At 39.6% G+C, this 24,595-nt stretch overlaps 1 protein-coding gene and 1 long non-coding RNA gene across 8 annotated transcripts in view; one reads left to right on the forward strand and one right to left on the reverse strand.

Moving 5' to 3' along the window:
• Window positions 1-1,792: 1,792 nt before the first annotated feature.
• Window positions 1,793-24,592, reverse strand: LOC129635181 (uncharacterized). The gene is made up of 4 exons (XR_008706140.1): window positions 23,925-24,592; window positions 22,911-23,082; window positions 14,866-14,957; window positions 1,793-3,626 (listed from the first exon to the last, which is right to left on the reverse strand). It is a non-coding gene; the product is annotated as an uncharacterized LOC129635181 (long non-coding RNA).
• FBXO38 (F-box protein 38) overlaps window positions 14,351-24,595 on the forward strand; it is a 75,751-nt gene continuing 65,506 nt past the window's right edge. For all 7 annotated transcript variants that reach the window (XM_055557855.1, XM_055557870.1, XM_055557892.1 and 4 more), the window contains exon 1: window positions 14,351-14,367. The gene's annotated coding sequence lies outside the window, so the exon portion shown is untranslated. The remainder of the gene's footprint in view (window positions 14,368-24,595) is intronic.

Below are 24,595 nucleotides of genomic sequence, written 5' to 3' on the forward strand. Positions count from 1 at the left end.
TTGGTCCCTCTCCTGACCTGCAGTAGTTCTCTTCTCTCCACTCCCAATCCTGTCATGTCTCATGAAGAGACCTGTGCACACACACTTGCACACCAAAGCCTGTATGTCCAAACTTCACTCAAACCCTGGCAAACAGTCACACCTAGGTGACATTTTAAGGTGAAGGGTTTGTATCCCAAAAACACAAGCTGCCTTGGAGAGTGGTGTTGAAGAAGACATCTACATAGTTCCTGTTAGCAGGATAAAGTCCTCTTGGGATGGGAATTCAGGAGATTACAAGTGTTTCCAGGGCATGCCTTTGATCTACAAGCTCCTATCCCTGTTGGGAGAGGCAAAGAAGTCCTTTTTGCAAAGGTTTGGGGCTTCCCTGGTGGCTCAGATGGGAAAGAATCTGCCTGTCATGCAGGAAACCCAGGTTCCATCCCTGGATGGGGAAGATCCCCTAGAGAAGGGAATGGCTACCCACTCCATCATTCTTGCCTGGAGAATTCCATGGACAGAGGAGTCTGGCAGGCTATAGTCCATGGGGTTGCAAAGAGTCGGACATGACAAGTGACTTTCACACACACTAAGATGGTACCAATGATACTTAATTTTCAAAACTATCATAAGGATTAGCAGTTAATGCACAGAAGGGAAGTACTTAGAACATAAAAGTGCTATCAATGCTAAAACATATAAACATTGTTGTAGCTGTGATTCCTATTGTTATTAGAATATGCTTGAAAAACCATTAGGTGCTACAAGAACACAGGGAACATAATGGTAATGCTGACTCTTTGGACTCTATAAGACCTCATCATTAATTAAAATATCAAGGAGAATCTACACTTGTCATAGTTTGAACTATGAACTATGTTGAACTAACAATCTACACTTGTTATTCTGAAGAAACTCTTCTGCTCTGAAGTACTTTAAAGTCCAGACCAGTAGTACAGGTAGTATCCCTGAGAAGTTTGAGTCTTGTATCCCATTTCTACTTTCTGGCTCTAAGCTTTCTTTTCCTAAGTGAGAAGAAAACTTCTCCCAGCTCAGCAAAAACTTCTAGCATGCTTTTACCATCTCAAATCACTAAGAGATGATTTAATAATCAAGATGAGCTATCCTGCTGAAAATATTACAAGTACAGAAGGCTTGACTGGCACTGCAAGCCCATCTGTCTTGCTGCTCCCTCACTGCCCTTGGTCACCTCAGCAAATGAGAATAGAACTTGTTTCCAGGCCTTTTGCTTTCCATCCGTCTTCAGTGTGTATTTCCCTTTCAGCACCGCCCTATGCGTGACGGAGACGAAAGCAGCCCCATGACTATCTTCTGCCCAAAGAATTCTCAGACACTGTCACCTCACAGCAGAAAACTGTCCGCTTGTAATCTTTTAACTACTCATATCGATGTATCATATCCAGGCACTGGGCTAGGGGCCCAAGATGCAATGGTGAGTAAGATCGTCCTTGTCGTTAATGAACTCTTTTATGTTGAACCAAAACGCTAAATAATACAGTGGTTAAGTTGATGAGCTCTAGAGTCAAATTTCCCAATGGGGTGTCCTAGGGAAATCTGAGAACTGATGGCATTTTTAAAATAAGACTTCTTTCCTTAAGAAATAGGCCTGATTTTTCTCATATGTTTGTTCTGGTTACAGTATGAATTAAGCCCCATTGCGCCTGGCCATAACACAACCTTCAGCACAGAATTACTGCTTCTTCATGAACTCCAGGACGCTGCCTTGTTCCGCAAGCTACATATTATAATAGAAATCACACATAATGGACCTGAGTTTTCATGTGTGCACTCTGGTTATTTATTTAATATGTCTTATGTCAAATACGAGATAGTACATGGTATGAGTAGTGAAGTAGGAATGGGTCTGGTAATAATAAAGGGTAAAGAGATCACTCTAGGAAAGGATCAAGATGGCGGAGGAGGAGGATGTGGAGCTCATCTTCCCCCAACAAACACATCAAAAATAAATCTACATATACAACAACTCTCACAGAAAACTAGAGGCAGAAGATCTCTTATATAACCAAACCTGCAAGGAAGATCCCTATTTAACAGGGTATAATGGAGGGGAAAAGGGCATCAGGATAGGACCAGTGTCTCTGGGAGGAATCTATAAAGGGTGGAAGGTCTTTACAAGTGACCCCTCAGCCTGGGAGGCCCCCTTGCTTGCTGGGAGGTCCACCAAGACAGAAAGAGAGGGTGGAGGGGTCTGGCCTCCACTCATTAGGAGTGTGCATGTTGGCTTGCTAACAATCAAGGTGGGGAGAAAACAGCACTTATGGCTGCCTCCTCACTATACTTCCCTGTCCAAAATATGCACTAGACGAGGCTGCTGGTATGAATTGCACATAGGCCCTGATTCTTTGAGAGATGGGCCCTGGGAGAAAATTCAGTCCAGCTGTGCAAGACTGCCAAGGGGGCACCCAAAAGGGCTGTGACAGGCACAGGGCCAAAAGGACGCCCCACTGAACATCCAGTGCAGCTTTTGGACACCACAACATCATTACACTCCCTGTTAAGGGGGTAACAGACAGCACACTCTGAGGAAAGACATGACTTGCATCCGTTCCAAAAATAGCCCAGGCACCAAAAATATTGGACTTACACAGTCTACGCAGGAACACTCCCATGAAAATCACCCCTTCAAGGGCACAGTAAATAACATTTTCTCATAAACTCCTCGAATCAGAAAAAGCTAAATAAAATAAAAAAGCAGAGAAACTATTCCCAATTAAGAGTATAAGAGAAATCACCTGAAAGAACAAATAATGAAACAGACCTAGGTAATAAAAATTCTAAAGGAATTAAGAAAGATTATCACTGTAACAAAGAACTAGAAACTATGAAGAGGAATCAATCAAAATTGGACAACTCATTTACCAAGCTAAATACAATGAATAGCAGATTAAATAATGCAGAATAATGAATAAGTGACCTAGGAGAGAGAATAATGGAAATCATCCAATCAGAACAGCATATAGACAAAAAAGAAGCAAACTATGAGAGCTATGGGGTAATATAAAGTGTGTTAACCTATGCATAATAGGGGGCCCAGAAGGAAAATAAAAAAGGAATTGAAAATGTATTTGAAGAAATTATGGCTGAAAACTTCATAAATCTAAAAAGAAACAGATATCCATGTACAAGAAGCATAGAGGGTCCCAAACCAGACCCACACAAAGATATAATTAAAAACAACAAGAGTTAAAAACAGAATTTTAAATGCTGCAAGAGAAAAAACAGAGTCAATAGCAAGGGAACCCCCCTATCAGTTTATCTCTCTACATAAACTTTATAGGCCAGAAGGGAAAGATACAATATATCCCAAATCTTGAAAGGAAAAACCTGTAACCTAGAATACTCTATCCAGGCAAGATTATCATTTTACAATGCGTGTGTGTGTGTGTGTGTGTGTATATGTGTGTGCACGCATGCTCTGTTGTGTCCAGCTCTCTGCAACCTCATGGACTATAGCCCACCAGGATCCTCTGTTCATGGGATTTCCCAGGGAATAATATCAGAGTGGGTTGCCATTTCCCACTCCAGGGGATCTTCCTGACCCAGGAATGGAACCCACGTCTTCTGCATCTTCTGCTTGGCAGGTGAATTCTTTACCACTGCACCACCTAGGAAGGCCAGAGAAAAGGGAACCCTCCTACATTATTAGTGAGAATGTAAACTGGCACAGCCACTAAGTAAAACATTAGGGAATTTCCTTAAAAAACTAAAAATAAAGCAACCATATGATGCAGCAATCCCACTTTTGGGCATATACCAGAAAATATGTAATTAATTCAAAAACAAACATGTACCTCAATACTAATAACAGCACCACTTACAGTAAAATAGCCAAGACATGTAACTCAAGTGCCCATCAAATAATAACACATATATATATATATACACACACATATATACACACACACTTTCTTAAACCAACCATCTGTGTATATACGTATCACATGTGTGTGTGTATATATACACAATGGAATATTCCTCAATCATAAAAGAGAATAAAATATTGCCATTTGTAGCAACAAGGATGGATCTAGAGAATATAGGACCTAGACCTAGAGAATATAGTTAGAAAAATATATGTTAGAAAAATATTTCTAACTGAAGTCAGAAAGACATATATGATATCAATTATATATGGAATCTAAAAAAAATAATACAAATGAATGTATCTACAAAAAAGAAACCGATTCACAGACATAGAAAATAAATTTATGGTTACCAAAGGGAAAGTGAGGTGAAGAGGGATAAATTAGGAGTATGGGATTAACAGATACAAACTAGAATACATAAAATAGATAAGCAAAGAGGATTTACTGTATAACACAGGGAAACATATCCAATATTTTGTATTAACCTATAATGGAAAATAATCTGAAATATATATATATATATTCCATTGTGTATATATACACATTGTGAATATTCCATTGTGTACATATACACACACACGTGATACGTATATACACAGATGATTGGTTTAAGAAAGTGTGTGTATATACGTGTGTGTGTGTATATATATATATACATGTTATTATTTGATGTATATATATATAAATATATTTCAGATTATTTTCCATTATAGGTTAATACAAAATATTGGATATGTTTCCCTGTGTTATACAGTAAATCCTCTTTGCTTATCTATTTTCTGTATTATATATATATAAAACTGATTAACTTTGATGCATACCTAAAAATAACAAAATAGTATTATAAGTCAATGATATTTCAATTTTTTTTTTAAAGGAGATTGTTCTAACAAAACAGACAACTGCCTTTAGGAAGTAAGAGAGGAAAGCTCCCCCAAAAATCAACCCTTAGTAGAATATTCTAGTCTCCTAATCCATTGGTTCCTCAAAGAGACTAATCAGATTCTACTATGCAATTCAAATGTATGTGTATTATATGTCTGAGTCACACTCTATACCTACTGAATTAGAATCTTTGAGTTGAGGGGAGCAAGTGTTGAATGTAAATTTTTTAAAAGTTTCTCCAAATTACTCATTCCAAGTTCATCTTTTTTCACATCTGTTTCTTCTTGCTAGTTAAAAAAAGAATATACTTCTATAGAACTGAATAATTTAACAATCACAATAATGTTAAGTCATGCTGTCAGAACCTTAGCTCCACAGACTGTTAGAAGAAACATTTTCCCTGGAAGTCTTGTTCTTTAGTAACCTGATGACTTTATCCTTGATGTCACACGTAAACAGGTTATTTGCAAAGTGACTTCATAATGGGAATCTAAGGTTCTCATAATGGGGCCACTGCTCTCAAATCATCAAGGGAGCTGAGGCTTTGAGGATTTGCTATGAAACTTTCAACAGAAGGAACTCCCGTGGATGAATTACATTGTTCTTTATGGAAAAGATGAAAACTTTCTTTGTGGCTCTCATGGTTATTGGCTATTTCTCATGTAAGGATTTATCAAAGAACCTCAGGGAGGGAGTAAACAATTGATCTTCTAAGGGGAGTAACAAGCCAATGATAATCGTTTTCTAGATGAAGGAATTTCTGAAATTTTGACATTTCTCTTGGAGTTAAAAAATTCACTACCTTGACTAAAATAATTAATGGTGGTTGAATCCATTTTTTAGTATCCCAAGAATTCAGCCATAGACAGGTTTAGACTCAAGATATTTTAAGGGATGATCCTAAGAAGTATAATCAACATTTGACAAGTAATTGGTCTTCGACTTTATAAACAATTTCATCTCTCCTCCCTCTTCTTCCTAATACTTGCACACCAGCCAGAAACCTCCACAAACTTGTACTTTTTGTGTGCACACACACAAATGCCTTCTGCACAAAGCTGTGTCAGTTTCTGATGTGGCTTACTCTTAGAGCACAAGCCAATGATACCAATGTCACCAATAAGGGAAGTCCATGATGGGAAAGTGAATCTGCTGGCAGGATGGCTCAGATAGAGGGGGAGGCAAGGAGGAGCTTCCGTCTCAGCAGCTGAAAGAAGTCAAGGCTGTGAAGTAGACATGAAGGATGAAGGTAACAGGAACCATTAAAAGTTTGGGTAAGCAGTTGCTGACACAGAGGCCAAACAAAGGAAGATGTTTCCTTGGAAGCAGAGTTTGGAAAGAGTATATTCAGAAGGACAGGAAATGATTTTTTTTTAAATGGAGGCAGGTATGTAAGAGTTCTGTCAGCAGGTAGCCAGGATGACTATCAAGAATTAGACTTTTCTCTGAAATGGATCTAGCAATGTGTGAACTGCCCAGTAGTGGAGGATATGCTGAGTGCAGGATTCAAATCTCTCCTGCTTAAGGTCAGCATTAAAGCTAGGTATGGGCTAAGACTGAATTCTCAGGTGGCACATTGTGTCTCAGGCATGAGGAGAGGAAGGGAGCAGTGTTCAGGAATCAGGCCTGACCAGACAAACCTTGCGTGAAGAAGCCACATATTTTTCTGTGAGTTTCATGGCTATGAATTTCCATGGGATTACTTAATGGGTGAATTAGCTGTTTACATCTCAACATTACATTTCTTGATCCATTTTCTGAATATTTTTGTTTCAGATATTTTTGCTAACATCGGAGATAAGGTAAGTTTGCTACTTCCTGCATAAGAATGATTTTTACAATCTTAAGCTTGTAGCATTTCCATTAGATTGAACCATATTAACCCATATGAAACTGCTAATATTTGATCATTGTTTATCTATAGAATTGCAGATCAGTGGTTCAAGCTAAACATCTCTGTCAAAATAAATGCTGAGGAAAACCAGGGCTCATCCCTGTCTCTTACTGCTTCTTCACCTTTTTATCGACCACTAGATATTAAAGCTCCTCATTTTAATTTTTAAAATATCTTTCTTCCTTCTAAGTGCTTCCCTGACAGCTCAGTTGGTAAAGAATCTGCCTGCAATGCAGGAGACCATGGTTCGACTCCTAGGTCGGGAAGATCCTCTGGAGAAGGGATAGGCTACCCACTCCACTATTCTTGGTCTTCCCTTGTGGCTCAGCTGATAAAGAATCTGCCTGCAATGTGGGAGACCTGGATTCGACCCCTGGGTTGGGAAGATCCCCTGGAGAAGGGAAAGGCTACCCACTCCAGTACTGTGGCCTGGAGAATTTCATGGACTGTATAGAGTTGCAAAGTTCCATGGACTGTATATGGGTTGCAAAGAGTCAGACACAACTGAGCGACTTTCACTTTTTCCTTCTAAAGTCATTGCTGATGCTTTCATTCAAGCCCTTCTCACTTTTTGCCCACATTATTGCAAGAGCCGTCTAATGATCTCCTTGCACTTAGTTTGATTCAAGGGTTTTGGAAAATAGAGTTTTATTGGAACACAGGCATACTCATTTGTTTACATCTTGTCTCTAGCTGCTTTCAACAACAAAGCAAGGAAGATGAAGTATGGCTTTTAATAGGAAAATATTTACCACCTCGATCTTAATAGGAAGTTTGCCAATCCGTGCACTAATCTCCACAACCATAAGAATGGGCCTTCTAAAATGCAAATCTGATTAAGATGCCACCTTCCTTAAAGAAAGGCTCCTACTACCCTTAGAGTAAACTTTTTGCATATCCTCCTTATCCTAGCCTTTCTCCCTAAAAGGAGAACTTCCCTTCTCTCACTTTAGATTCTAGCTAACTTTAACTATTTGGGGGTCCTTGCTATTTCAGTGTGTGTTTGTATTATAATTCTCTCTAATTAAATTATCCTTCTTTCTATACTTATATTCAACTTCAGAAATCCCTTTCATTCTTCAGTTCAGTTCAGTTCAGTCACTCAGTTGTGTCCGACTCTTTGCCACCCCATGAATCGCAGCACACCAGGCCTCCCTGTCCATCACCAAATCCCGGAGTTCACCTAGACTCACGTCCATTGAGTCAGTGATGCCATCCAGCCATCTCATCCTCTGTCATCCCCTTCTCCTCCTGCCCCCAATCCCTTCCAGCGTCAGAGTCTTTTCCAATGAGTCAACTCTTCGCATGAGGTGGCCAAAGTACTGGAGTTTCAGCTTTAGCATCATTCCTTCCAAAGAAATCCCAGGGCTGATCTCCTTCAGAATGGACTGGTTGGATCTCCTTGCAGTCCAAGGGACTCTCAAGAGTCTTCTCCAACACCACAGTTCAAAAGCATCAATTCTTCATCGCTCAGCCTTCTTCACAGTCCAACTCTCACATCCATACATGACCACAGGAAAAACCATAGCCTTGACTAGACGAACCTTTGTTGGCAAAGTAATGTCTCTGCTTTTGAATATGCTATCTAGGTTGGTCATAACTTTCCTTCCAAGGAGTAAGCGTCTTTTAATTTCATGGCTGCAGTCACCATCTGCAGTGATTTTGGAGCCCCAAAAAATAAAGTCTGACAGGAACCCACTAAAGAATCAATTCTTTGGTAAATTTTTCCCAAACATACTATATGGGCTTAATCATTAAAAGAAGAGCTAAAAGACATAAACATTGTTTCCCACAGTGATTTGAGTAATAGTGATGATTTTAGTTAATATCTAATGAATATCATGTATTACAATAATTATAGCTTTTTTTATGTGTTAGAATATAATAACAACTTCAAATTCAAGACAGCACGGATATTCAAACTTAGGACAAATCTAAGGTGAATAGTCAAGTTTAAAAAGGCAGCCAATTCAAGGAAACTTAAAAAAATGGCACCTGAATTCGGAAGGAGTCATGAACCAAATGACTGAAATCTGGGAAACATTACTGTAATTAATGGGAGTGACGGAAGTTTTGTACACAGAGCAGTAGCCGGAAAAACTGGATGTATGGATAGACTGTGATCTGAACCTATGGAGTAGGGAATTGGGACAGCTCATTCCTAATCTGCTCATTACAGAATTCTCATGAACTTTACAAGTCTCCCTGTTGCCTGCAGACAAATTGTTCTGTCACTCAAGTTCCTCTATGACTAGCTTACTTCAACTCTGGTAATATTGAAGAAATCAAAATAAAATGGGGGAGATACTGGTAAAATTTGAACCTGGTAACTTCTTCCCTCACTATTCTAGCTTCCAAATCTCCAAAAGATTGAACTATAGCCAGTGCCAGAGTGGGACCACTCAGGGTGTCCCAATCTAGGCACAAGAGTTAATGGAGGGTGGGTTTGGATGAACTAAAATAACTCCGGAGTCACGTGAACAGTGGTTGTAGTCAGTTATTCCCAGACAGTGGGTACAGTCATTATTGCTACTCCTCAGAATAATCTACTTCTCCAAGAAGTTACAGATATAAGACAGTCAAGGACCAGGGCTGCATAGCCTCAACTGCCTTTCAGAGTGAAAATTGCAGACTCTGACTGCTAAATTTAAGATAAGAAAGTTTTCATGTTTGAATTTTAAAAGAAGACATATTTTATCATTATCTCCTCTGTGCACAAAGTTAAACACCCAAGTACTTATAGTAGAAGCCATTAAGAGAACTTGTTGGGTAGAGAGTTTGACCTGTGAGTTTTGTTTTAGGACATTTCGTGCACTTATTATCAAAAGAAGACTGTACAACAGAAACACATATGTTCCATAAGAGTCAGCCCAATATGTGCCTCTAATAATGTTACATATTCTAACTCCTGCGTGTACTGCTTTGCTAAAATGTAAGTGAAAACGCCAACCCCCAAACAGAACCCTCTTTTGAAAATCTATTGTGTAGCTGACTGATAACACTTCTACATATTTTGGAAAATGTGTGTGAACTCCTTAAGATGTGATTCTCTAAACTAAAAACAATGTTACTGGAATTTCTGTTGTACTTATTGAACCCAAGGTGTGTGGGGTAACAGATTAACTGAGATTTTTGAGTCCCACCTCCAACTCTAGCAGAGAAACTTCCCTTTATCAGCGTTGAACATTAGGTTTCAATATGATTTTATGGAGAAAAGGTTTTGTTCCTAAAATGTTTAAAAACCATAGTTGTAAGACAAATCACTCTTTTCAAGATAACAAATCAACAAGTCTGAGGACCTTAGATGGAGTCCTGCCCCTGTGGTTAAGTGATACTGAGAAATCTCATAACTACTCCAAACCTTGAGCTCTTGTTTAAAATCTGAGATTGTATTTATGATATTTACTGCTTCACTTGCTAAATATTGTTTGACTACAGTGACCTTCTTTCCTGATATTTTCAAACGTACAAAGCTCTTTCCTGCTTCAAGACCCTAGGACAAACTATCCTCTCCTATAAGAATGTTTGCCCCTTGATTTTCATAGAACTAGTTCTCCCTCATGATTTAAGCTTCAGCTTAAGTATTTCTTTCTTACAGATGCCTTCCCTGACCATCCTACCTAACATAGATTTATCTCTGACATTTTCCATATTAATATGCTTCTGTCTATAATTCTTGTAACACCCAGATTTTCTATTTATTTCCTAATTTTAAGTTCCATGAAGTCAGAAGGCAGGCTTTTTTATTTCTTCATAATACTTACCACAGTGTCTAGCACCACATAAGCACTGTAAGTATATACTTATTGAATGAATGAGTTCTTGAGGAGAATGAACATAATGGGTATAAAAAGCATTTTTAAACTTAACCCTTTACAGGCTATGTTTTTTTTTTTAAGTTTTATCACTTGTTGTATTGGCTCAATCTTTCAGACTTGAGCATGTGGTTAACAGTAAAGACTGATACTTATAGCCTTGAATTGGAATTTCACCTCTTCTATTTAAACTATGATCTAGGACAGATAATTAACCTCAGTAATTACCTGAGAGGCTGGTCATGAGAATTAAAAGGCATAATGCATAAAGGGAGCCTAGCATAATGCCTGTCATACAGTAGGCCATTAGTGTTCTTGTTATGTCATTTCTAACTAGAGGATCAACCATCTCAGTTTGCCTGAGAATGATGGTTTTCCTGGGATGGAAAACTTTGAGTGCTAAAACAGGACAGTCTTGACCAAAACAGTCGTCTTACCATCAACATGCTTTCATACCAACCCCTCGTTCTCCTTCTACATTTCCCAACTCTTTTCTTCACTCAGACCATAAAAACTATATCACAGTCATCTTCGGCTAGTACAACAATATCTTTCAGACAATCTCAACCCTCATCTTACAGGCCTCCAAGGTATTGGTCACAATAATTCCATGGAACACACTGAGACGCCTTAGAGGGAAGAGAAACTGTATAGATGATTGCTATCTCTTCTCTCAAATTTATTAATAGCTCTTCACTTCCATCTTTTCTTCAAATTTACTATCTACCCACTTTCCTAGGATCTCAAGGTTTCAGGGAATTGAAAAATAACTTCTCAGTGCTAAGAATTTACCCTTAGGGTTTTATTTTAAAAGCAGGGTAAATATTAAATTTACTTTGTTAAAGTATACAATCATCTTTAGTATAGTCACAGAGTTATGAAACCATCATAGCTATCTAAAGGTCAGAATAGTTTTCATCAAATATAAACCTGTATCCATTCTACCATTCCCCTCAGTATCTGGCAATCACTACTTTACTTTCTACCTTGATGTATTTGCCTATTCTAGACTATCAGTAAAAATGGAAGGAATTTACGGACTCATTCAAAATATCACAGCTTGTGAAGGGAGAAGCCAAGAAACAATTCCAGGAATCTAACATCCAGAGCCCTCAAGCTTAACTTTGAATTACTTTGATTAGAATCTTATGTTTGACCAGAGTTTTAGAATATTTAAAAACAATCTTTCACACTTAACTGTTTCATGAATCTTTAATAAATGCTTAGTAAGTTCTACACACTGTGCTAGGTGCAAGGAAAGAGTGGGGAAGAATAAGATACTACTATTCTCAGGCTATTACCATATGTCACACAGATATATAACTAATAGCCTGCTATAGTTTAGAAAGTATTTTCCTAAACAGGGCACCCATGAAAGCCATACCAATACTGGATGGTAGGCAAGGATGAGATTATTCCCTTTTTATACATAATAAAAAAAGACTCCAAAGTTAATTCCTTTGCTCAAGTCAAATTGGAAGGATTTAGGGAAGATGAACAATGTTTTTTTGTTTCCTTTGTGGCTACTGTTACTTTTTTTAAATGGACCACTTTTTCATGAAAAATGCAATAACAAAAGTCCATTGACTATAATTTATTGCAAAATGTAGTAACTGGCTTGCTGTTGTTATTACATTTCTGCTAATGATGACAAATATTTTCACTTGTGTTTTCTGCACTGCTGTATTTATCTTTTTCTTGACAATTATGCTCTTTGCCCCCCACAATAATATGGTCACTGTTTTTCCCTCTCCCTACTTAAAATACAAGTTTATACATCTGTTAAAAGCCCTAATAATTCACCATGATTACAATGTACAGTGGTTTCCAGAGTGAAGGGAGTATTGAGAGGAGAGGCAAATCTTTGTAGCTATGAGTTATTTGTAAGTTAAGAGTTTACAAATCAAGACTTGTCTTAGCTTAAAATCCCTAAAACAGTAAAACTAGAGGAGGATAAATAAAGGTTGTATTTCATATGAATTGTCACTAAATACTTATATCAATTTCTCTTAGAGCTTTGGAATTCACTCTTTCAGTTCGACATTTTGGAAAATGTCAGAAGTTCAAAAAATCTTGACTGTGAAGTGACTTTCCTTTATTCGTCATAAGTGAACCAACCATCATCTTTCCCTCAAAAAGCAAAATTCATTATATTTTCTTATTAAAAAGTCAATAAATCTTATGCTATGGAAAGTTCCTCTTTAACTCAAGATATATTTAATGAGACACACCAGAATTGTGTTTGTTTCTAGAAGTACAGAGCTGAGTAGGAAGTGACCTCTGCCTTTGAGTAACTCAGTCTGATAAGCTAATTGGACAATTCATTTATTCAGTAAATATTCTTTAAGAACTTATGAACTGAGAGACTTGGCTATGTTTGGGTCCTTAATAGTAATCAAAATAAGTCTGTTCCTTGTGCAGTTTACAATCCAGGGAGGGAGCAAGAAAACAAGATTATAAAAGATATAATACAATGTGAAAAGAGAAAAACAACCCATGACATCCAGGAGCTAACCTTGGCATTGCCATAGCACTCATGGGTCCAAATGAAAAATAAAAAACAAGTGGCCTTGATTTTCTACTGTTGAGCAAACAACTTCGCAGAATATTAACATCCAACAAAGTTGGTCTGCAACCGTGATGAATAAGACAAAGACAATACTACTCTATAATTAAGCCTGAACTCAGGCAAAACAAACATCATGCAAACTACCAAACATCCCCTATTTTAGGTTAATATGAGTGACTGTTGCTTCTTTACCAATTACAACTTTAGCCTATTATTTCCTCCTTCTAAATAAGACTTCTCAAGATGCCAATCATAGAATTATCACATCCTGAGGGTATCCAATCCAGGGCAAAGCCATTAAAATTTCCCCAAATCAACCTAATAATCCCAAATCTGGACAATAAATCCTTCCTAATATCCTTTTACTGAGGTACCCTATGGCTTCCATTGTTTTCTCTCTCACAGAGATGAATAATATATCCAACCTGTCCAACTAAGGTGCTCCTCATGTGTGGTCTTGGGCAAATGCAAAACTTGAAAGTGGCAACAATACCATGCCTGTTGTTCAAACCCTCTTTCTTGCCTTTCTCTTCAGGGGCATAAGGAACATGAAAGAGGTACTATTGAACTCTTAAATTAAGGGGTAAGGAATATTTTATTCATCTATTTATTCACTCATTGGCTTATATGCTAACTTGTTCCAAAAAATAATTTAAGGAGGCTGATATTATTCAGTGGATTCAGAGGTATAGAGGGGGGCAGCTCCCTGATTACTGTTATATAAAGACAACACTCTGACCTAACAGGACACCTAGAGACAATGGAACCCTAAGGTGGGATGAAAGTACCCCAATGACCCTGATGTTTAATAGGATACCCCTTCCCCAAAAGCTGAAGCTCCCTCTATCCTTTCCTCAACCATATTAATCACCCGCTGCCAGTTGATAGCTGACTCCCTGTTCTTATAAGCATTTTCTTCCCTTTACTGGACACTCTTAATTCCCATCTCCATTGTCGATTCTTATTCACTACTGGTGGAAAGTTGGTTCTCAGGTTTTATAAGAAAAATCCTCATTCTTTTTTCCTGTTAGTCTTCAAAAACATAAGAAGCTCTAGAGCAATCTTCAAGTAAGTCTACGTCAAGTCACTCTCAGCCAAACATAATGATTTTCAAGTGACTGCTCTCATAAGACGCTTTTAAAAATATGTTGGGATTTTATTTTTGTCACAGTGACTGGAGTGGTACTATTGCTATTCAGTGGATAAATACTCTTCAATGCACTACACAATAAAGAAGTGACCCATCCAAAAAGCCAAGAGTTGACTTCCCTGATGGTCCAGTGGTTAAGAATCCACTTGCCAATGCAGAGTACATGGGTTCAATCCCTGCTCCAGGAGGATTCCACATTCTGCAGGGCAGTGGAGCCCATGCACCACAACTACTGAACCAGTGTGCCCTAGACCCCATATTCCACAACAAGAGAAGCCACTGCAAGAGAAGCCTGTGGACTGCAACTAGAGAGTAGGCACCATTTGCCACAACTGGTGAAAGCAGTGAAGACCCAGCACAGCCATAAATAAATAAATAGAATTTAAAAATTTTAAAAACATCTGCTTTAACAATGAACAAACAAAAAACCCAAAATGCCAATGCTACTCCTACTGAGAAACATCTCACCCACAGAGGCAAAGTATCTATTGCATCCAACCCTGCTGCTTCTTCCCATGCCTACCCCAGGTATTGGTAATCAATGAGAGTACACTCCACTGAGTTTGACATGGTTTCAAAATCTTTCTCAACATAGCAATCAAAACATGTTGTGTCCATCAGATTTGGCATGGAAGCCAAAACCCATTTGCCATTCTGGCCCTTACCTTTTTAAGACAAAGGAAGCCTCACTGTTCTTGAGATGAAGTCTCCATGTGGCACCTGGGTCCTCTTTCATTTCCTTGTCTTGATCATCTATCTGTAACACAGAAGAAAAAACCTGAAACATATGATAAGCCCATTCTCAAGGCTCTACCCCTCAAGTTTGACCTTTAAAGGTAGAACATTTTTCATTCATATAGAAATAAAAATTTGCAGAGTAGAGAGTAACAGCTGGCTTGTTAGAAGTTTACAGGAATGTCATGACCTAGAGCGTCATGACAGCTAGAAGCACAAATGATTCTGGCACCGAGAAGTTTGCAACAACTGATCACACTCCCTCCCCTTTTAATATAAAAGAAGCCTGAATTTTAACTCTGGATACACTAGCTCCACCATCTTCATGATTTGCTGGCTTTTCAAATAAAGTGGTTATTCCTTGTCTAAACACCTCATCTCTTGATTTATTATTCTGTCATGCAGTGAGCAGTATGAGCTTGGACTTGGCAATATGACCATTCTCCCAGGTCTTCTAAGGGCACCATCAGTGATGTGAACTCTGCGGCTGGGACTCTGCACCATCCCAACAGATCTGACTGAAGCATCTCCAGTTTTGCTCCTTATGCAGTGAGTGAGCTACACCCTCTAGTGGGGAAAACACATGTAGTATATTGAACTTCTTTGGAAGAATAACACCCAAAAGAAAACTCATCTCAGATACTGAATTAAAAAAAAAAAAAAATGGGGTGGGGGGAGGTGGGAGCAAAGTAGGGGAGGTGGGGAGGATTTCCATGGCACTTGTACTTGAAAAATCCAGAGGGATCTCTGAATTCAGGCATGGCTCAACCCAGTCTCAAAAATTGTTGCCAGGTGTTTTTTTTGGGTCTCCTTTTTTCGATCCATCCATGTTTTCCTTGACATTGTCTTCATTCTCAGGCTGTGACCACTTCACTCATCCCAGAGGTAAACCCTGGCAGCTCCAGAGTTACAATTTCAGTAGAAGAGAACTTTCCTTTCTTAAAACTTCTAGTAAAAGATTTGAAGCTTATACATTAGTCGGGATAAGATTGCTGAATCAGTCTTTAGGGCTACAAGTGTGCTTTAACTTTTATTGAAATAGACTAAATTACAAGGCACTGCAGGAGCCAGGGGGTGAAGCAGCCCTCCTGAATGGACGAGATGAGGATAAAGAACTGTTCCCCAAAGGAACATTAAAGCACTGCTGCTGCTGCTAAGTCGCTTCAGTCGTGTCCGACTTTATGCGACCCCATAGACGGCAGCCCACCAGGCTCCCCCGTCCCTGGGATTCTCCAGGCAAGAACACTGGAGTGGGTTGCCGTTTCCTTCTCCAATGCATGAAAGTGAAAAATCAAAGTGAAGTCGCTGAGTCGTGTCCGACTCTTCGCGACCCCATGGACTGCAGCCTACCAGGCTCCTCCATCCATGGGATTTTCCAGGCAAGAGTACTGGAGTGGGGTGCCATTGCCTTCTCCACATTAAGGCACTATTGCCAGGAAAATGAAAGAAGTAATTACTTCTGTAAAATTACTTCTGTAAAGAAGTGTACTTCTTTATACTTCTTTACAATTACATGTTGATACTACCCTTTTGGGATTCCACTTTTCCCTCCTCTGAATCAGAGGTTGTCCTCAGGCCTGCCCAAATTTCAATTCCCTGCTATTTTCCTGCCTTTACCACGCTTAACTATCTGTATCATAAGTTATGGTACTGCCAGGACCTGAAACACTTTACTATCTTAGTAGAAGGCAAGGAAATATCACCCAGAGAGCTAAACCTTCTGGAAAATACACTTTCATACCCATACAAAATCATTTGATGTGCTGGCCCACAAACCATGGGCAGTTTGGTGGTCTCTCAACTTCAGAGGACCCCAGGGCACTTCTGTTCTCACGGTTACTTCTTGCTCCATATCCCTAACTTTGCAGAGTTCTCCATCAGCCCCTCATTTGACCTTTTAATATTATCCACCACTTTGGTGCAGCACTTTGGTGCTTCATTCCTCAAGCATGTTCAAGGCTACTCAGAGTAACATGTTTTCTGAAGGTTTAGGATAATAGTCAAGGTTATGGGTTTTCCAGTGGTCATGTATGGATGTGAGAGTTGGAGTATAAAGAAAGCTGAGCACCAAAGAATTGATGCTTTTGAACTGTGGTGTTGGAGAAGATTCTTGAGAGTCCCTTGGACCGCAAGGAGATCCAACCAGTCCCTCCTAAAGGAGATCAGTCCTGGGTGTTCATTGGAAGGACTGACGTTGAAGCTGAAACTCCAGTACTTTGGCCACCTCATGAGAAGAGCTGACTCATTTGAAAAGATCCTGATGCTGGGAAAGGTTGAGGGCAGGAGGAGAAGGGGGCAACTGAGGATGAATTGGTTGGATGGCATCACCGACTCGATGGACATGGGTTTGGGTGAACTCCAGGAGTTGGTGATGGACAGGGAGGCCTGGCGTGCTGCGGTTCATGGGGTCGCAAAGAGTCACACACAACTGAGGAACTGAACTAAATTGAGGATAATAGAGGAGGTTAATGGCTAACACAGCATAGGAAATATTATCAAGAATATTTTTGGTAAAAGTGATGAAATCTAACTGAAACTTATTTTTCTGGGCTCCAAAATCACTGCAGATGGTGACTGCAGCCATGAAATTAAAAGACGCTTACTCCTTGGAAGGAAAGTTACGACCAACCTAGATAGCATATTCAAAAGCAGAGACATTACTTTGCCAACAAAGGTTCGTCTAGTCAAGGCCATGGTTTTTCCTGTGGTCATGTATGGATGTAAGAATTGGACTGTGAAGAAGGCTGAGTGCCGAAGAATTGATGCTTTTGAACTGTGGTGTTGGAGAAGACTCTTGAGAGTCCCTTGGACTGCAAGGAGATTCAACCAGTCCATTCTGAAGGAGATCAGCCCTGGGATTTCTTTGGAAGGAATGATGCTAAAGCTGAAACTCCAGTACTTTGGCCACCTCATGCGAAGAGTTGACTCATTGGAAAAGACTCTGATGCTGGGAGGGATTAGGGGTAGGAGGAGAAGGGGACAACAGAGGATGAGATGGCTGGATGGCATCACTGACTCAATGGACTTGAGTCTGAGTGAACTCCGGGAGTTGGTGATGGACAGGGAGGCCTGGCCTGCTGCGATCATGGGGTCGCAAAGAGTCGGGACACGGCTGAGCGACTGAACTGAACTGAGCCTAAGTCAAACAAGAAATGGGTGGGTTCATGCAATTAAGAGGACCCATGGTCTTAATTCAAGATCAGCATTATCCCCTGACTTAAGTAACGCAAGGAGTCTTACTGTCCACCTCTGACCTCTGCTAGTCTATGAATTGCACAGAATGCTGGTTTTGTCATCTCCCATACAGATTCCATCTACATGATGACTTAATGCTGTTACCACCCTAGTCATGTGTCCTCATAGCTTGAGAGCCAAAACAAAAAGGGTTGGGATGGGAAGAAGGGAAATCATGGGGCTTAGCTACTCCCCATCAATATACAACTACAATCTGCCAATATGGGGAGTTGAAATTTTTAAGTAATTATCTTATAACCACAAAAATATTAAATTTAAGCATAGAAATGAGGAATAAATCACATCTATATTGTAGTTTGGGTTAAGAAATAGTCTACAAATAATTATAATTTAAAATATAGATACTTTAAGAAAATATAACAGTAAAGAATATGATGGATGAATTGTGTGATTCCAATTTGAAATCTTTAACTATTGATTTAAATTTATAATTTTAAGAGAATAAAAATTTTATTAAGTCTGTATTATTTGGTGCTTTGAGAAGTTGTCATTTGCCACATTTATGTTTAACCGAATAGAGCTATAACGTTTGTAAAGAATTTTGTTATAACTGAAGTACTTAAAAGCAAAAATTGAGTACAATTATCCTTTCATTAATTCCTTCATCAACTAAGCTTAACTGTATACCCACCCCCCTATCTGTTTATGTTTGAGAAATTGATTCATCTGGATGTTTGCCTGACTCCCTTGACCAAACTGCAGGTAGAAATATATCCACTTATCATTATTTGTTTCTTTGCGATTAGTCCAGTGCCTCCCCTGAGAGCAAGCACTCAGAAAATATTTGTTGACTGAATTAATGAACAATGTCAGATTCAAAATACAACCAGCGTTCAAAAACTGCACCTGCTTTCTACCTGTTACTTTTGGAATGTAAGGACCATCAGTTTCCATCCCAGTATGAGGCTCATTTGGGTGGGCCCAGTCCTTCAGCACTTTTCATTTCTTTCCTTGTGACAGCTGAATGAGGTTAATTCACCTTCTACTAATCGGGGAGCAACTTGCTCATTTAGTCAAGGTCAGGAGAGTCATAGAGTATGTGAGGGGAAACTGATTCCTGTGTGTCCTATATGCAGCAAAAGGAGACTGAAATGCTAGACTGCAACCAAGGCATACTGGGCCTTGGAATTCCGATCAACAAGAAATAAATGTATGCTTTAAGGTTTAAAGTTTAATAAAAAATGAGTCATTGACACATTCCTTGTGTGCTTTAAGAAAATTAATCAGATTTGGAGGAAAAATTACAAGACTGCACAGGAGGAATATGGATTTTGAAGTAAGATAGCTAAAATGTCACAGTGATTCTCTTTATTTGCTAGCTGTGTGAACTTTAGCAAAATACTTAACCTCTTTGAACCTGAGTTACGTTACCTGTAAGATGGGGTAAGCAACACTTACCTCACAGAATTCATAGGGATTAAACATAATGATGTATTTAAAATGATTGGTAGAGAGACATTGTGATTAAACAATGAAAAAACAAAACATTAAGAATTTGCAAGTGAGATACTAGAGCCAGGATGATGAGACAGAGAGACATAATTAAGAAGTAGTGACACAAGCTCGTGGGGGAAGGAAAAGTGAGCTGAACTGGGTGTTTGTAATTACTATTTCATGCACAGAGCCTGGACTCTGTCCTCTGTACTGCTCGGGTACCCTGACATTCCACTGGGCCAGGGGTTCCCAAACTTCACTTAAGTGTTCTTTGTAAATGTCTCCCAGATTGCTTAGGAGCAGAAACTGCTACCTGTCATCTCTGCAGCCCTAACAGTCTAACATATTCTCAGGCCCCACACAGTCTTTTAGTAAATGCTGGCTAATGGTAAATAGTTACTGGCATTTCAAACATCTCTTTTTACAAAAAATATCTTCTTTACTCTCACATCTCTAGAGAGGTGGCTAAAAGATCAGCACTCAATGCAGTTGACAGGGAAAACACAGTAAGACTTATTACTTTAAGTAAACTTTTTGAGTTCCTGAAGTTTCTAAATCTATTCACTTTCTTGAGATGTAACCTTGAACAGTATGGTCCAAATTAAAAATGAAATAAATGGCCTTATTTATTTATGCTCACTTAGGCCTCATGTTGGGAGAAGGTAATGGCACCCCACTCCAGTTCTGTTGCCCGGAAAATCCCATGGATGGAGGAGCCTGATAGGCTGCAGTCCATGGGGTCGCTAAGAGTCAGACACGACTGAGCGACTTCACTTTCACTTTCCACTTTCATGCATTGGAGAAGGAAATGGCAACCCACTCCAGTGTTCTTGCCTGGAGAATCCCAGGGACGGAGAAGCCTGGTAGGCTGCAGTCCATAGGGTCGCACAGAGTCAGACATGACTGAGCGACTTAGCAGCAGTAGCAGGCCTCATGTTTATAAAAGCTACCCATGAAACATTTTGTTTTCTCCTTTTGTGTGTGTATATGTGTGTGTGCGCATGTGCACACGCCTAATCTACCACCTGGTGTTTGGTTTTGATAGTGCAATTCACTAAGCATATACCTACTTACAACATTCTTTCACAGCATTTCCTTATGTAACTTGGAAAAATTTAAGATGCTTTGAAAGTGAACTTCAGAAAAACCACATGCTAAGAATTCAGTCCTTGAAACTTCAAACACTGCTGAGAAAAAGGGAAAAAAAGAGCCTCTGAACAATCAAATAGTAACAGCTAACCTTTTCATAATATTTGCTATGTGCTTATTTAACTTATATGCAGAGTACATCATGAGAAATGCTGGGCTGGAAGAAGCACAAGCTGGAATCAAGATTGCCGGGAGAAATATCAATAACCTCAGATATGAAGATGACACCACCCTTATGGCAGAAAGTGAAGAGGAACTAAAAAGCCTCTTGATGAAAGTGAAAGAGGAGACTGAAAAAGTTGGCTTAAAGCTCAACATTCAGAAAACAAAGATCATGGCATCTGGTCCCATCACTTCATGGCAAATAGATGGGGAAACAGTGGAAACAGTGTCAGACTTTATCTTTCGGGGCTCCAAAATCACTACAGATGGTGATTGCAGCCATGAAATTAAAAGATGCTTACTCCTTGGAAGAAAAGTTATGACCAACCTACATAATATATTGAAAAGCAGAGACATTACTTTGCCAACAAAGGTCCGTTTAGTCAAGGCTATGGTTTTTCCAGTGGTCATGCATGGATGCGAGAGTTGGACTGTGAAGAAAGCTGAGTGCCAAAGAATTGATGCTTTTGAACTGTGGTGTTGGAGAAGACTCTTGAGAGTCCCTTGGATTGCAAGGAGATCCAACCAGTCCATTCTAAAGGAGATCGGTCCTGGGTGTTCTTTGGAAGGAATGATGCTAAAGCTGAAACTCCAGTACTTTGGCCACCTCATATGAAGAGTTGACTCACTGGAAAAGACTCTAATGCTGGGAGGGACTGGGGGCAGGAGGAAAAGGGGACGACAGAAGATGAGATGGCTGGATGGCATCACTGACTCGATGGACGTGAGTTTGAGTGAACTCCGGGAGATGGTGATGGATAGGGAGGCCTGGCATGCTGCGATTCATGGGGTTGCAAAGAGTTGGACATGACTGAGCGACTGAACTGAACTGAACTGAGGCACTCTTCTTAGTGGATTACGAACATATCTCACAAAAAAAAAAAAAAGAAAGAAAGGCCGTTGAGAAATTGGAACCCTTGTGCACTGTTGCTGAGAATGTAAAATGGTGTAACTACTATGGAAAAATTAAAAATGGAATTTCCATATGATATAACCATCCCACTTTGGGATATATATCAAAATAATGGAAAGAAAGAAAAGATACCTGCACACTAATATTCATTGAAGAATTATTCACAATGTCTATTTACAACAGACATGTGGGAAGCAATCCAAATGTCTAGTGATGGATGAATGAACAAGCAAAATATGATATATGCATACAATGTAATATAACTCAGTCTTAAAAAGGAAGAAAAATCTGACACACGCTGCAGCATAGCTGAACCTTGAAAATATTATGCTGTGAAAAAAAAAAACAAACAAAAAGGACATATTGTACGAGCCTACTTATATGAGTTCAGAGAGAGAGTAGAATGGTTGTTGTCAGGGGCTGGGCTGCAGCAGGTGGGAATTGTTTAGGGCATATGGAAGGGAAGATGAAAAAAATCTGGTGGTGGATGGTGATGTAGTCACATAACAACGTAAATAGTCTTAATGCCAATGAATTAATGCCACTGTACACTCAAAATTGGTTAAAAATACTAAATTTTTTTACATATATTTTGGTGGTGGTGATCTAGTCCCTGAGTCGTGTCTGAATGGACCCATGGACTGAATGGAGCCCACCAGGTTCTGAATGGGCCCATGGACTGAATGGAGCCCACCAGGTTCCTCTGTCCATGGGATTTCCCAGGCAAGAATATTAGAGTGGGTTGCCATTTCCTTCCCCAAGGGATCTTCCCGATCCAGGGGTGGAACCTGTGACTCCCGCATTGGCTGGTGCATTCTTTACCACTGAGCCACCAGGGAAGCCATGTATATTTTACAGATAAAAATAAATCATGTAAAGAATCACTAAGGTACACCCTCAAGACTGTACTGGTGGGGCTACCAGCCTTCCTTTTTGAAGCCTGTGCTAATAAAATCTATGCATCTCCCCCCCTCCACCAAAAAAACAAAAAAAGGAGGTACTGTAGTTAAAGATGGACCCTCAATTTTTTGCTACTCATTAAATTAAGAGGTGGAATCTTACCCTTGTCATTTTGAATCTGCGTGGCTTCCTTGACCAACAGAATGTGACAGAAGTGACTTCTGGGACTCCCAAGGCTGAATCATTTGAAGTCCTGTCCTTGAGTTTCCTCCTGTACTGCTTGGAACAGCTCACTTTCTACTCTGAGTGCTGACTATCATAACCCAGCGCTCTGCTGTGAGAAATCCAAACCAGAAGGATAAATCATGTGTAGGTACTCTGACAGATAGTTTTAGCTGAGGCCCTAGAGGGCTTGAAGACTAAATTGTCCATGATGCAACTTCCATTTGAATTTGCAGTGAAAAGTCTCAGCCGACATTTAACATCAAATGCATGTAACCCCCCAATTTACAACTGCCCAACTGAGCCCAGTCAACTCACAGAATCCTAACAAATTATGGTTAGCCACTAAATTCTGCAGTGGTTTTGTATGTACTTACCATAACGACATCCTTTTTTTCCTAACAAACCCAAAGCTTAGAGTTGACATCTCAAGGTCACAGAATGAGTACTCACTCTGTGGTTGCTTGAACCCACAGATGGGGACTGCAGTAGGGAAGGCCTATTGTAAACTTATACTCAAATTTTTGACCCCTAACCCCAGAGTTGATCAAGGGTCACCCATATTTAGGGGCAAGGCATTTGGAAAGTAAAAAAATTTGGTTTCAGTCTAGCTGTGTGACACTGCGCAATTATCTCTGCAGACATACAATGGTTCGTGTCATTTCGGTTAAAGACTGTTGTGGTCATGGAGCCATCAGTCACTGCAGCTGTGCCTGAAGGTGCATCCTAATGAGATTCAGTTCGGAGAAAAACAGGATTATAGACCCTAGAAACTTAAGGTACATATCAAGAGAATGATTTCATTAAGCCCAGAGTCTCTTATTACCTCATACATAAAAAAGAGCTAAATTCATTAATTTGACATTTTGTTTCTTTAACGAGAAGTAATATTTTCACGTTCAACTACCTGCTTTTCTTCTTTTTCAAACTCTCCTACACATCTGCACGCCTTACCTCTTCAGAACAGTCACTCGCAGACATCTGAGAGGCCATCTCCACAGCTTAAGTCCTCAGCCAGTGCGCTGAATAAAAGGTAATTCCCTATTTCTAGGCTGTGGAGATTTTTTTGTTTGTTTTCTTTTTTTTCAGTCCACACCCTCTCTGAAGATAATTTTTGTAAGGAAAAAAACGGGTCAAATTAACTCCTACCAATACGTCATGGTCGTGGCGAGTGTTATTAGACAATGATGAGGAAATCCTTTGGAAACTATAAAATACTGTCAAGTACGTACATACACAATGTCCCAAATGTAGAGAAAAGCAGACTTAACATTGACGTTTTTACCCCACCTCACCCTCACCAAAAAAAGTTTTTATGTTTTTCAGGTGAGTAAGTTTTGGAAAAAAGTCTCTACCGGAATTTAGCTACTTTGCAACCGAAAAACGCGAAACCCTGAAAAGTGCACCAAAGCCACCCAGAAGCAAACCGCAGAACCTGGACTATTTATCCGGCGGCAGACGCTACACACGCTGGGCGTGGTAACGCTGTCACGTGAATGAAGGACTTGCCGCGAGTTTACCCTAAAGCCACGCTTAACATGGCTGCCAGGCCTGGACGCCCGAGCCTCACACCCAACATGGGCACAGGGAATGGGCCAAGCCCCGGATGCCAACATTCCGGAAGT

Source organism: Bubalus kerabau, chromosome 1 (genome assembly GCF_029407905.1).
Source record: "Bubalus kerabau isolate K-KA32 ecotype Philippines breed swamp buffalo chromosome 1, PCC_UOA_SB_1v2, whole genome shotgun sequence".
Lineage (NCBI taxonomy): Eukaryota > Metazoa > Chordata > Mammalia > Artiodactyla > Bovidae > Bubalus > Bubalus kerabau.